Here is a 13,130-nt window from a genome sequence, read left to right on the forward strand (position 1 = left end):
TAAAAAAAAAAAATTAAAAAAAAAAAAAATCAAAAAGTCACCATAGGGCTGTTCTTGGGAGATTGTTTCAGGCCACAATAAGCTGGAGCAGGTCAGTCTAGGCATAAGGTACTGATTCTTGCTTCTGAGTAAGTATTGGCTATTATTGGGTTTATTTTTTAAATCAGTGTATACAAAATCTATATTAATCGAATATGCCCACTTACCCTTTTCTTGAGTGTAAGTTTTTTTTTTTTTTTTAATGTTTATTTTTGAGAAACAGAGCTGGATAGGGCATGAGTGAGGGAGGGGCAGAGAGAGAGAGGGGGACACAGAATCCGAAGCAGGCTCCAGGCACCGAGCTGTCAGCACAGAGCCCGACGCGCGGTTTGAACCCACGAACTGCGAGATGGTGACCTGAGCTGAGGTCCGGCGCTCAACCAGCTGAGCCACCCAGGCGCCCCTCTCTCTCTCTTTCTCTCAAATAAATAAACTTAAAAAAAAAAAATGAGCCATCAAAGTGAAAATTGAACTAGGAAGTGGAGCTTCTGTTTCACTAGCTCTTGAGTTTAATACTAGGGTCTCCCTGTGGTTGGCTCAGCTCCCAGTTTTGGGGCTGGTGGGTCCAGGACCACTGCAGTGTGAAGGGATCCTGGCTGTGAGGCCAAGAGAACATGTCTTTTCTTCTTCTCTCTTCTCTCTTCTCCTTCTCCCTTCTCCTCTCCTTCCTCTTCTCCCCCCTCTCCCTCCTCTTCCTTCTCCTTCGATGTCTTTTATTAACTGAGGGGATACTAGACAGCTCCTAAGGTACCAAATGCACTATTTTTCTAAGTATTTTAGGATACGTTACTCTATCTGTAAGGGGCAAATGATTCATCTTCATTAGCCAACCTCTTATCTCCACTGTCCCGACTCTGCCCACTCCATCATGGCCTGGAAGTAGCTGATGCCGGGCTGTACGAGCAATCTGGGTTCGGAGGTAAGTCGCACAGCCTAAATTAGAAGCAACACTACTTATTTTTCTCTTTAATTTGGCTATAACTGACAGCCAGGCCCCTGCAATCACCCCCTTTTCCCTTCCTGTTTTGCTCTGCTTGCCTGACATCCCAGTTCCTCATCCTTCCTACTGGGCCCTGATGAATTCCATTCCATTTCAAACACATTTCCTCCCTTAGCACCATCTCCCAGCCGATTTGCCTTCCATGATCAAGGCATGGTCCTTAGGAGATTCTGTCCTCTCCCAGGGTTTTAAATTTTTTTTTTTTTTTTTTTTTACGTTTTTTTTTAATTTTTGAGACAGAGAGAGACAGAGCATGAACGGGGGAGGGGCAGACAGAGAGGGAGACACAGAATCGGAAGCAGGCTCCAGGCTCTGAGCCATCAGCCCAGAGCCCGACGCGGGGCTCGAACTCATGGTCTGTGAGATCATGACCTGAGCTGAAGTCAGACGCTTAACCGACCAAGCCACCCAGGCGCCCCTCTCCCAGGGTTTTAACACTAAATTATGTCCACCAAGTTTCAGTCCCATGTATAGGTCTGTGCATTAGACAAGTTTACCTCAGGAGGAGCCTTCCTTCTGTCCCTTTGGCCCCGCTGTGTTCCCATAAAGGGGAACTCTTGGAGAATGGTATCCTTGTCTCCGTCTTCTCTTCCTGTCATTTATCAACGTCCAAGCCGCCGTGAAGTGTTCGTTGGTTCCAGTTCTGGTCCCTTAGATCTTTTCCTTGTTCCCAAATTTTAAATATTCTATGTCATATGTGCAACATTCATCTAAAAACTAGTCTTGCGACTGGAAGCCCCCACTGCCCAGGCCACTGAATGGGTAGGAGCAACACTGAGTGTCCGTAGGCTGCTTTTCCAGAAAGGCAAACATGAGGAAATGAGGTTTTGGGAAGCAGTTACTAAAAGGTGGGGGTGGGGGGTGGGGAAACAGTCTTCCTGGTTCTACCCATTTTTCTATACATATAATTGCTTTATAGATGTAGATGCTTATAAAGTTAGAAGTACCCTGGACCCCTGTAATTGGAGAGGCCCTCTGCTTGCAGGTGTACATAGCCCTCTAGACTTTCTTTGCTTCCAGTTACACACCTATCATTCCCGTATTCTTTATTCCCCAAGTTGCATCTTTTTTTCTTTTTAATGTTTATTTTTGAGAGACAGAGAAAGAGAGAGAGAGCACGAATGGGGGAGGGATAGAGAAGGGGACAGAGGATCTGAAGTGAGCTCCACACTAACAGCATCGGGGGTGATGCAGGGCTCAAACTCATAAACCTTGAGATCCTGCTCTGGGTCAAAGTTGGTTGCTCAACTGACTGAACCACCCAGGCGCCCAGAAACCAGTGGTTTATTAAATGTTTTCCAAGGTAATCATGAATGTAAACATTGCATGTCTAATTGTAAGTACTTTTCCATTGTGGTGCAGTAGTCACATGGCCTCAGAGAAATGGCGACACGACTGAAGTCAGTTTTCCACCGCCTTGGCCATCATCGATGCGGACTGTGGTATCTTCATCATATTTGTGCGGAAACATCATTGCAGTTTGGGCTCTGCATGTATTTCGTGATTGGGTCGGCTTTTATTTTGGGAATTCTATTTGAAGCAGAAACCTAGGCAGTTGACTTAAAGGTTCAAACATTTGATTTATTGTTATTTTCCTTTTCAACAAATAATGTCCGGTACGAATTAACTGACGTTTAGAAAGTCTGTGTTTTCCTTCTCCTCCCCACCTCTGAAAAGAAAATCTCTAAAGCCTTTCTAACTTTTCTTGCGAACAGCTAGGCTTAGTATGGGAGGGAATCTTAGTGAAGCCAGCGTGTATCAGGACTGTTTCACACATGAAGACTGCCTCAGCCCCCGACAGCTGGAGAGACATTCCACAGTGCCCACCAAGTCTAAGGTGTTGACAACGTTTCTGGGCATTACTTTCCTTATACTTCAGAGTTCAAGCACATTTTCTTTGCCTGCAAACCAGACCGTTTACTGCCCTAAAGTTCTGTGCCTTTAGATTGATTTCTTGTATGTGTAAAGAGGTGTTGATGTGACCTCCAGAATCCTGTCTTCTTTTAAAGTTCAATGTTCTGGGGGCGCCTGGGTGGCTCAGTCGGTTGGGCAGCCGACTTCGGCTCAGGTCATGATCTGGAAGTTCATGGGATCAAGCCCTGCAACAGGTTCTGTGCTGACAGCTCGGAGTCTGCTTGGGATTCTCTCTCTCCCTCTCTCTCTGTCCTTCTGAGGCTTGCTCATTCTCTCTCTTTTTCAAAATAAATAAACATTAAAAAAAACTGAACAGTACATACATAGGTATATAAAAGGCAATTCTTTTTCCTTACCCCATCCATCCCCTATCAATCTTCCCTCATCATAAAGAACTGCAGTTAACCGTGATTATAATATTCTTCTTGGCCTAGAATGGATTACTCAGTGGATATGTGAAAAAAAAATTGGTGATCACCAGAAGTCAGGTTGGGTTCACTAAAAATAAACCCAGTAATCAAACCTCTGCTTCTTTTTCTTTGTTGTTGTTTTCAGGTTTCTGTACTATAGCATTTTTGAGATAAGACTGATAGCGTTTCTGGATTCTAGCAGAGATGTGACAAAATTGAATAGTTCAGCAACTCTCCTTAAATGTGGTCAAGCGAACGGTTGGATAAACATAGTTGACACATCATCCTAGTAAGTGTCGCCAGCTACAGAACTCCCTCGGCCTGGCCAGAGTTAATGTTTTACCAGCTTGCGTTGGAAGTGAGGGCAGATGTCTCAAATTGGCAAATGACTGAAAAATTAGAAAGTGAGGCTAGATTGTGTCTTTTTTTTCAAACTTTGGCATGGCGACAGTGTTGGGATAAAGAGGAAGGACTGTGTAGCTCTCCCCGCACCAAAGCAGACGGACGTGAACCACACAGTACAGGACAGAGAAAGATACTGGGGCTGTGTAAGGACAGGTGGAGAGAAGTGCATCGAATCGAACGGAAGAAAAACGCCCTGAAATGCACGAGTTCCTGTGCTTTTTGAAAAACCAAATTCTAAAGCAATTGGGCGACGCGCTGGACCATGTCGAGTGTTCACATTTTTTTGTGCCAGCACGCCTAATTTTGGAAGTTCGGCAAAAAAGGAATACAAGAGCAGGAAAACTATATGCCATGCGATGATTATTACCACTGTTTATCGCTGCCTTGTTTAAGGTACGGAAAGATCGGCAAAGTGAATTACGTGTGGCGCATACACTAGATCCTTGCCATTAAAGGGTTGTGAGAGGAATTTGTGGCATCCTGGCCAAATGTGTGGTTTCAGAATGCGGGGGAGTATGCAGAACTGACTTCACAATAGCAATTCTTTCTCTTTAGTATATGTATGCGGCTGAGTGTGAAAAGGTGTGCCTGAAAATGAAGCGTTAGAATGACAAGTGTTTTAGATGATTTCTTTAGTATTTTTCTTTTTTTAAGATCGTTGAGGGGCGCCTGGGTGGCTCATTCGGTTAAACGGCGACTTCGGCTCAGGTCATGATCTCTCAGTCCGTAGGTTTGAGCCCCATGTCGGGCTCTGTGCTGACAGCACAGAGCCTGGAGCCTGTTTCAGATTCTGTGTCTCCCTCTTTCTGACCCTCCCCTGTTCGTGCTCTGTCTCTCCCTGTCTCAAAAATAAACAAAACGTTAAAAAAAAAAAAAAAAAAAAAAAAAGATCATTGGAAAACCAGATCAGCATGGGAGGGAATTGTGGATGAAAGAGTATCTAACTTATAAGCTGGAGGGAGGTAAATCACTATTTTTTGTTATCTTTATTCTTTTAAGTTTATCTTGAGAGAGAGGACCAGTGGGGAAGGGGCAGAGAGCGGGGAACAGAAGATCCTACGCGGGCTCTGTGCTGACAGCGGGGCTTGAACCCAGGAACCGTGAGATCATGACCTGAGCCGAGTCACTTAACCGACTGAACCACCCAGAAGTGCCGATAACTGGGGGTTTTAATTGATTTTATGTTGACAATAGTATAAAATGAGGGAGGGTGGCTAATACACAGCATTTCAAGTATACTCTTAATGCTTTTTTAATAAAAATACTATACTGTGGTTTGCACTGGTCTATGTGGAGTAGTGCCCTTAGTAATCAGAGCTACATTTTAAAAACATTTGATTTTAAATTTTTAATGTTTATTTTTGAGAGAGAGAGAGAGAGAGAGAGCGAGAGCGAGCGAGCACGAGTGGGGGAGGGGCAGAGAGAGAGGGAGACACAGAATCTGAAGGAGCTCCAGGCTCTAAGCTGTCAGCACAGAGCCTGACATGGGCTCGAACCCACAAACCGTGAGATCATGACCTGATCTGAAGTTGGACGCTTAACCAGCTGAGCCAGCCAGGCACCCCTCTATGTGTAAGTTTTTGAGTGACTGCCAGACTTTTCCAAAGCAGCTGTGCCATTTTACTTTCCCACCAGAAGTGGAAAAGGGTTCCATTTTTTCCACATGCTCCCTGGTACTTGGTGTATCTGCCCTTTTGAATATTATAGTCATCTTAGTCGGTGTGAAGTGCTTGTATCTTATTGTGGTTTTGCTTTGCGTTTCCTTGATGACGTCGATCCAGTTTGTTTTTAGTGAACTAAATTTCCAGTGTCTATCTTCATCCATGTAAAGCTAAAAATTAAAGACGCCTTCCGGAAGACTGTGCAGCAAGCACCCTGATGCATCCGTGTGAACGTTGTGGGCTGTGCGCCCCTGGTAATTAAAGCAGTGCTCTTCTGGCTTCTGAAAAACGGTTCTTAACAGCCATGACTATTAAGCTCTTATCTGTTAAGATAAATTCTGCTTGTGGATGGGGAGTTGCTCAAATAATAAAATGTTCTGGGGCGCCTGGGTGACTCAGTCGGTGAAGCGTCGGGCTTCGGCTCAGGTCGTGATCTCCCAGCTCGTGGGTTTGAGCCCCACGTCGGGCTCTGTGCTGACAGCTCGGAGCCAGGAGCCTGCTTCCGATTCTGTGTCTCCCTCTCTCCCTGCCCCTCCCCTGCTCACACTTTCTCTCTCTCTCAAAAATAAATAAACATTAAAAAATTAAAAAAAAAAGTGTTTTGTAGTAGGAAGGCGTAATGGTGAGAATTTCTGTTGGTTAAACATAATTGTACAGAAGCAGTTCAAGACTGACCGGTCATGAACATTTTGCCAGACTTGTTTTTGGTCTCTTACATGTGTCCTTTTGTTTGAACTCTGAGACATCAGAATACTTGGCAAGGGGTTAGCACTGACTCGTAAGAATAAATTCCTCGTTCTTCTTCACCACAGTACCATTATCACACGTGAGAGGCGTAACATTAATTTTATCATCTAATAATAGAGTCCATATTCAAACTTACCCTATTCCTTAAATGGGTTTTATACCTGCGTTGAAAAAAAAAAAAAAAATCCAGGATCTCCTCAAGGTTCCCAAATTTCATTCAGCTATGTTTCTTTTTAGTCTCTTAAACTAGAATATGTCTCCCATCTTCTTGTTTTTCATGGGATTTATTTTTATGGAGAGCCGGCCAGTTTCATGCATAGTGGGTCTATCCAGTTTGTTTTTCTACGATTGGGGAACATTCCTAGCCAGACTACATCTCCCTGATATTTAGTGCTTACTGTTACATCACATCAGGAGTCTAGAACATTGGGCGGCCCCACTCTAGGCGATGCTAAGTTTGATGATTTGGTTAAGGGCTCGTACCAGATCTCCTCATTAGAGAGATGCTTTTCCTGGGGCTCCTGGGTGGCTCATTCGGGTTGGCGTCCAACTTTCAGTTTCAGCTCAGGTCATGATCTCACGGTTCATGAGTTCAAGCCCTGTGTCAAGCCTGCGGTGCAGAGCCTGCTTGGGATTCTCTCCAGCTCCCTCTCTCTCTGGCCCTCCCCTGCTCTTTCTCTCAAAATAAATAAGCTTAAAAAAAAAAAAAAGAAAAGAAAAGAAGCTTTTCACTGTGGGGTAACATGGCACGTTGATATAGACCGTACTGTGGCCAAACGATGTCTTAGCATCCACTGATGATTCTTGCCTGACTCCCGTTGGAGGTTTGCAAAATGGGGACACTCTTATCCACTATTTTTTCTACATTTCTTCACTTGGCATTCTTCGGTATAAAAGACTTTTTCCCCCCCTTTTTTCCCGTCTTTTCTCCCTTTGTTTTCCCCTTTACATTAAAGATAGTTTTCAACAACGTTACGAGCATGTTTCCAATTTTTATTTCAAACTTGCCTCAAGGAAGGAAATCCCTAGCAGGGCACTTCAAAGACTCCTCTTGGTGGGGACATGTCATAGAACAAGAGAAATGGTGAGATAATTGTTGTTGGATTGGTTAAAAGAATGGGACCAAGGTGGTTATTACCCTTAGTTCTTGAGGATCACCTGGCTGGGAGTGGTGATGGTGGAGGGGGGGTAGGGTAGCAGGGAAGGGGGGGTCACTAGAGTAGCACATCTGACTTTAAACATGTCAGAAAATTTTGGCAGAAATGCTTATTTTTTCCTGAAGGAAGTTGTGAATTACCTGGTGAGACATAAGGAGTTCTGTATCTGAACAGGTCAGGGTCTTTAAGCATTGTAAATATGGAAACTAGAAATTGTAGAAAGATTAAAAAATAGCAGGAAGAAAAAAGTTCCAACTTAACATAGCCTTTATCTCTTTTGTATGTTCTTAGAGAAAGACTCACAGTTTTAATCATTTTTAACTTCAAAGCATTGAAAAACAGACTCAGGTTCATAGCAACAATGGTATGAAAATGGAGGTAATAGTTCTTTTTTTTCCTTTCAAAAATTTTTAATGTTTATTTTTGAAGGAGAGAGACAGAGCATGAGTGGGGGAGGAGCAGAGAGAGAGGGAGACACAGAATCCAAAGCAGGCTCCAGGCTCTGAGCTGTCAGCACAGAGCCCAAAGCGGGGCTCGAACCTGCGAATCGTGAGATCATGACCTGAGCCGAAGTCAGACACTTAACCAACTGAGCCACCCAGGTGCCCCCGTTTTCCTTTTTTAACTGTTTATTTTATTTATTTTGAGAGAGAGAGCGAGGGGAGGGCAGAGAGAGAGACAGAGAAAGAAAATCCCAAGCAGGCTCCATGCTGTCAACAAAGAGCCCCACATGGGTCTCTATCTCAAAAACCGTGAGATCGTGACCAGAGCGGAAATCAAGAGTTGGCCCTTTTTTACCGACTGAGCCACCCGTGCCCATGGAGGTCATATTTCTAAGTCAGTTCTCCCAGACCTGTTTGAACCCCTTGAAGTCAAGCGATGGTGTTGATTGTGTTACCCTGACTGCCATTTTTACTGCAACAAGCTGTCCTTTTAATAGCTCTTAACCTGCTGTTTCTGGAAGACATTTGGAAAGCCAGAGGTTTGGCGAATGAAAATCTAGAGCTGGACAGTGTCCCTCATGTTAATTTGAGGTTTCCATTGTTAGTTGCATTCAGGGTGTTGAGCCCTCCGAGCGTCCCTTTAAGAGTGCACGTCCATTTTACATTGAGAAAAGGGAACAAAACCATTGAATACATTTTTGAAAAATGAACCCACCCTCCAAGAAAGTGGTGTAAAAAACAGCTTGACTACGATCTTTCCTTAGAAAACACTATCGTAGGAGACATCACATTGCTAAAGTTCACATGTTGCTGTAAAAGACCTTTGAATGAATCATTAACAGGTTTTTTTTTGTCAGAATACTTTACACATTTTATATTGATTTAGTAATTTGAATGTTTAAAAAAATCTCCTACTATCACTGGAAGAAGTAAGATTTTATAGGATTGTTTTCCTGCCATCTGTCTCAACAGGACCACCTACATATCATTTTTTTATCCAACAAGTTGTACATTTATATTTTCCATTATAGTGTGGGATTACAGAAAGGCTGTTTTTATTATTTCTGTTGAATGACTTTATGCAGATTAAGCCATTAGAATACCTCACTGACTTGGAAAAATGTTCTAATTATCTAGACATCTAGACTGGTTTTGTTTAATTGGTTAACATTCATCTTTGCAAGAAGAAAATAGCTAGTAGATAATAAAAATTAGATTGAACGTAATTATTAATGGATGACATCACTAGCCATTTGTCTTGGTCCTACAATTGCTCATTAACACATTGATCAGACTGAAATTTTGTGTACAAACAGAACTCTGGTAGTGTTGAGCCTCCACGGACTGTGAAATACAATTTGCAGAGAGTTAAACGATAAATTTTGTATTTTTTTTCCTTCTGTGTTCCAGGAGACCTTTTAAATCTTGAAACAAATTTACATGTAGCAAAGCTAAAACTGTGCAAGCTAATTTTCCTAGCAAGGTGTTCTGGTGGTTGGAATCACTGTTGCAAAGGCTCCTTAGGAGAAGCCAGCAAGGGGTTGGAAATGTAGATTTCTACCTGCAAGTGTCTGCTTCCCGTGTTTGAAAATGATGAAGACATTTGTATAGGTGCTAATGCGCTCCATTGCATGTTTCCGTTTTTGCTTAGGGCTTTAGTGGAACTGAGAGAGAGAAAGGCTAATGAAACGGAGTTAGCTTTAGCTTTGTCAGCCGCCGACCACCCCCCCCCCCCCCCCCCCCCCCCCCCCCCCCCCCCCCCCCGGCAGTTGTTGAAGGGATACGATCTGGCTCACGCCCCAGCTCTGCAGTCACTGCAGCTTGTCTCCCTGGGGACAGAGCCTCACACAAAGGCAAGCCAAGCAGGACTGGGAGTGGCTAGATGAGCACAAGACACCTGGACATCCAAGATTTGGAGGAACTTATTATTTATTTACCATTTATTTTACCTTCCCCACCCCCACCCCCAGGAAGTCGTTGATTGTGTTTTATCACAGTCTTGTGCCTTTATGAAAGATTTAGATAGCCCGTTGATTTCCCTGTTCCTTTTTATTGTTGTATCTCTTTAAAAGAAGAATACAAGGGCACCTATCCTTTAAAAGACTTATCCTTTTGGGATTGATGTGGAAGGATTGACTTTGAGGTGGAGTTCTTTGTGAGCCTGAGCTCAGTTTAAGGGATGTAAGACAAATCTTGCTCACGGTCATTTAGTTATTTAACAAGATAACAAACCTAAAAACAAATACAGCAAGTTATACAATCTTGAAGATTCGGAAGAAAATGAATCCGTCCTTTCCTAGGGGTAATTACTTCTGCAGCTGTTTCAAGGTGGGTTGTGTACTCTGGGGCGCCAGATCTCCATCAGACAGATGGAGATGTCGAGCAAATGTCTGAGCACGGTTATTAATCGATGGGGGTGCAATAAATGTTTGTCAGTTATAAATGTTATGTAGACTGGAATGCTTTACTAAGCTATATATATATATATATATATATATATATATATATATATAAACACACACATACACGTATATATACACATATATACGTATATATATACACACACATATACATATATACGTATATATATGTGTGTGTATATGTGTGTGTGTGTGTGTGTATACACACACACACACACACACACACATATACACACACGCTTTTACTTAAAAAAAAAAAAAAGAGAGACCTGGATTTTATCTTTTTTTAGGGGTGGAAAGTGCCTATGATAACCACACCCATACAGAGAAGTAACTCATTTTCTGGATCTGCTCCTCTTTAAGAGAGTTTTTAAAATGCAAAATGGATGGAATAAGAGATCCAGGCATATTGTTCCTAAAGGTCTAGACATTTATGAGGGGGAGAGCTTTATAGAACTGAAATAATACAGAACTGTTAAATTCCTTTAACTCAAAATTTGATGCTTAATAGAAGCTCAATAGATATTTATTGAATGAGTCTCACACTTAGATCTTAAAATGAGAAGGCATAAAACCGCAAATAGACCATTGCCTCTTATTTTCCCATTTTCTTTGGTATAGTATATTTTAACAGGGCTATAAATCCTACTTCTTTTTTAGCTTTTCCCTTCTGTTCTTTTTGAACAAATATAAGACATTTTAAATGCTAATAAGTGTATACATAGGAACAGATTTTAGGACTAATGTGTGGATTTTGTAAGATTTTATTCTCCAAGTGTATTGGTTTGCCAGATACTGGTGTATCTTCTAGTAAAAAAAGCATTCATCACTGAACTATATGAGACATGGTGAGCCTTCCCTTTTCAGATCCTTAGGGAGTAGCTCATAGATGCGTGTGTTTCTTGTACTACTGTGGAAAGAGGAATAGTAGATAGAATGTGTTCATCTTCTCATTTGTATTTTATTTAAAATCTACGATAATGAAAATGTATCATGTCTGATAACTGAAAATTTCATGAATTAACTGCATATTAATTTCTATGTGAATGTTGGGGTCTATAATGTATGAATGTGGATAGACTCACAGTGAGGGAGAATTCGTGTGCTGTTTATCGTTATCAAAGATGCACCATAAGTCCGGTTGGATTTTGATTTGGGAAAGGTCCATTCGTTAAACACAGATATGCTGGAGATCGCTTTCTCTCTGCAGTAGACAGTGGTGCTTCAGTTATGCAAAGAGAAGGCCTAGTTCATGACTGAGCTTCGGACAATGAGTTTAAAAGTGTTCTTCCAGGGGCGCATGGGTGGCTCAGTCGGTTAAGCGTCCGACTTCAGCTCAGGCCACGATCTCATGGTCCGTGAGTTCGAGCCCCACGTCGGGCTCTGGGCCGATGGCTCAGAGCCTGGAGCCTGCTTCCGATTCTGTGTCTCCCTCTCTCTCTGCCCCTCCCCCGTTCATGTTCTGTCTCTCTCTCTCTCTCTCAAAAATAAATAAATGTTAAAAAAAAATTAAAAAAAAAAAAGTGTTCTTCCAGCAAAACCTCCTGCTTATTTTCTAAAATCCTTCAATAAATCTTTAAATTCATACTGTACTCTTTTAGTGGCCTAGAATGCCCACACCCAGAACCTTATTCCAGAACTCTTGGGAAGACACTTGTTATTCTAGTGTTTCAAAAGATTGTATTGCCGGGGCACCTGGGTGGCTCGGTCGGTTGAGCGCCCGACTTAGGCTCAAGTCAGGATCTCACAGTTTGTGAGTTCACTCCCCGCACCAGGCTCTGCGCTGATAGCTCAGGGCCTGGAGCCTGCTTCTTCGGATTCTGTGTCTCTCTCTCTGTCTCTCTCACTCTGCCCCTCCCCTGCTCACGCTCGGGGTCTCTCTCTCTCTCTCTCTCTCTCAAAAATAGACATTAAAAAAAACTTTTAAAAAAGGTTGTATTGCCTAGTATTATCTTATTAAATATTATCTTAAAAAAAAAAAAAAGTAAAGATACAGGAGACAGGAACAGTGGCCAGGAAGCTGGGATTTTTGTAGGGTGGTTTCTATTCCAAACAAGGTCTGTGACTTTGGGGCAAGTTCTGTCCGAGTTTGGTTCTCAATGGTGTAGTTAGAGGAACTATTCTAAATGATCTTGAAGAGGAATCCTTCAAGCACGACTGTTTCATGATTTTGCTGTATGTAGTTTTTATTTATTTTTGAGAGTGGGGAGGGGCAGAGAGAGAGAGAGAGAGAGAGAGAGAAAATCCCAAACAGGCTCCCACAGGATGAACAGGGAGCCGGCTGTGGGGCTGGAACTCACAAACTGAGACCGGGACCTGAGCCGTCATCAAGTGTTGGACGATTAACTGAGCAACCCAGGCGCCCCTATGTCTCTTTTTTAAAAAATGTGATATTGGGGCGCCTGGGTGGCTCAAGTCGGTTAAGCGTCCGACTTCGGCTCAGGTCACGATCTCGTGGTATGTGAGTTCGAGCCCCGCGTCGGGCTCTGTGCTGACTGCTCAGAGCCAGGAGCCTGTTTCGGATTCTGTGTCTCCCTCTCTCTCTGACCCTCCCCCGTTCATGCTCTGTCTCTCTCTGTCTCAAAAATAAATAAACGTTAAAAAAAATTTTTTTTTTTAAATAAAAAATGTGATATTATTAGGTACTTTACAAAATACTCAGAACACTGCCCCTCCCAATTTTGGCATATGAATACTATCTTTCATTTACAGAATTCCCTATGTTTCCATGTCACTTAACAAATACATTACAGCTGACTGAACCATTCTTTTTATTTGCCAGTAAACACAATGACAGCTTATTTCCATTCCGCAGGGAGTGACTTTGTTTATGGGCCCTCCCCCTGTTATTTCCGCAAGGTAAGCGTCCAAGGCTTCGTGACAGAGTAGAAAGAACACGCGCTTTGTAGTCAAGACATGTGTTTGAATCCCTGT

The 13,130-nt window shown here is 42.7% G+C and overlaps 1 protein-coding gene across 2 annotated transcripts in view; it reads left to right on the top strand.

The window, feature by feature from the left end:
* Positions 1–13,130, top strand: part of AKAP12 (A-kinase anchoring protein 12) — a 101,063-nt gene that overhangs the window by 17,397 nt on the left and 70,536 nt on the right. The gene's annotated exons all lie outside the window — the stretch shown is intronic.

The sequence above is a fragment of the Panthera leo genome, chromosome B2 (genome assembly GCF_018350215.1).
Source record: "Panthera leo isolate Ple1 chromosome B2, P.leo_Ple1_pat1.1, whole genome shotgun sequence".
Taxonomy (NCBI): domain Eukaryota; kingdom Metazoa; phylum Chordata; class Mammalia; order Carnivora; family Felidae; genus Panthera; species Panthera leo.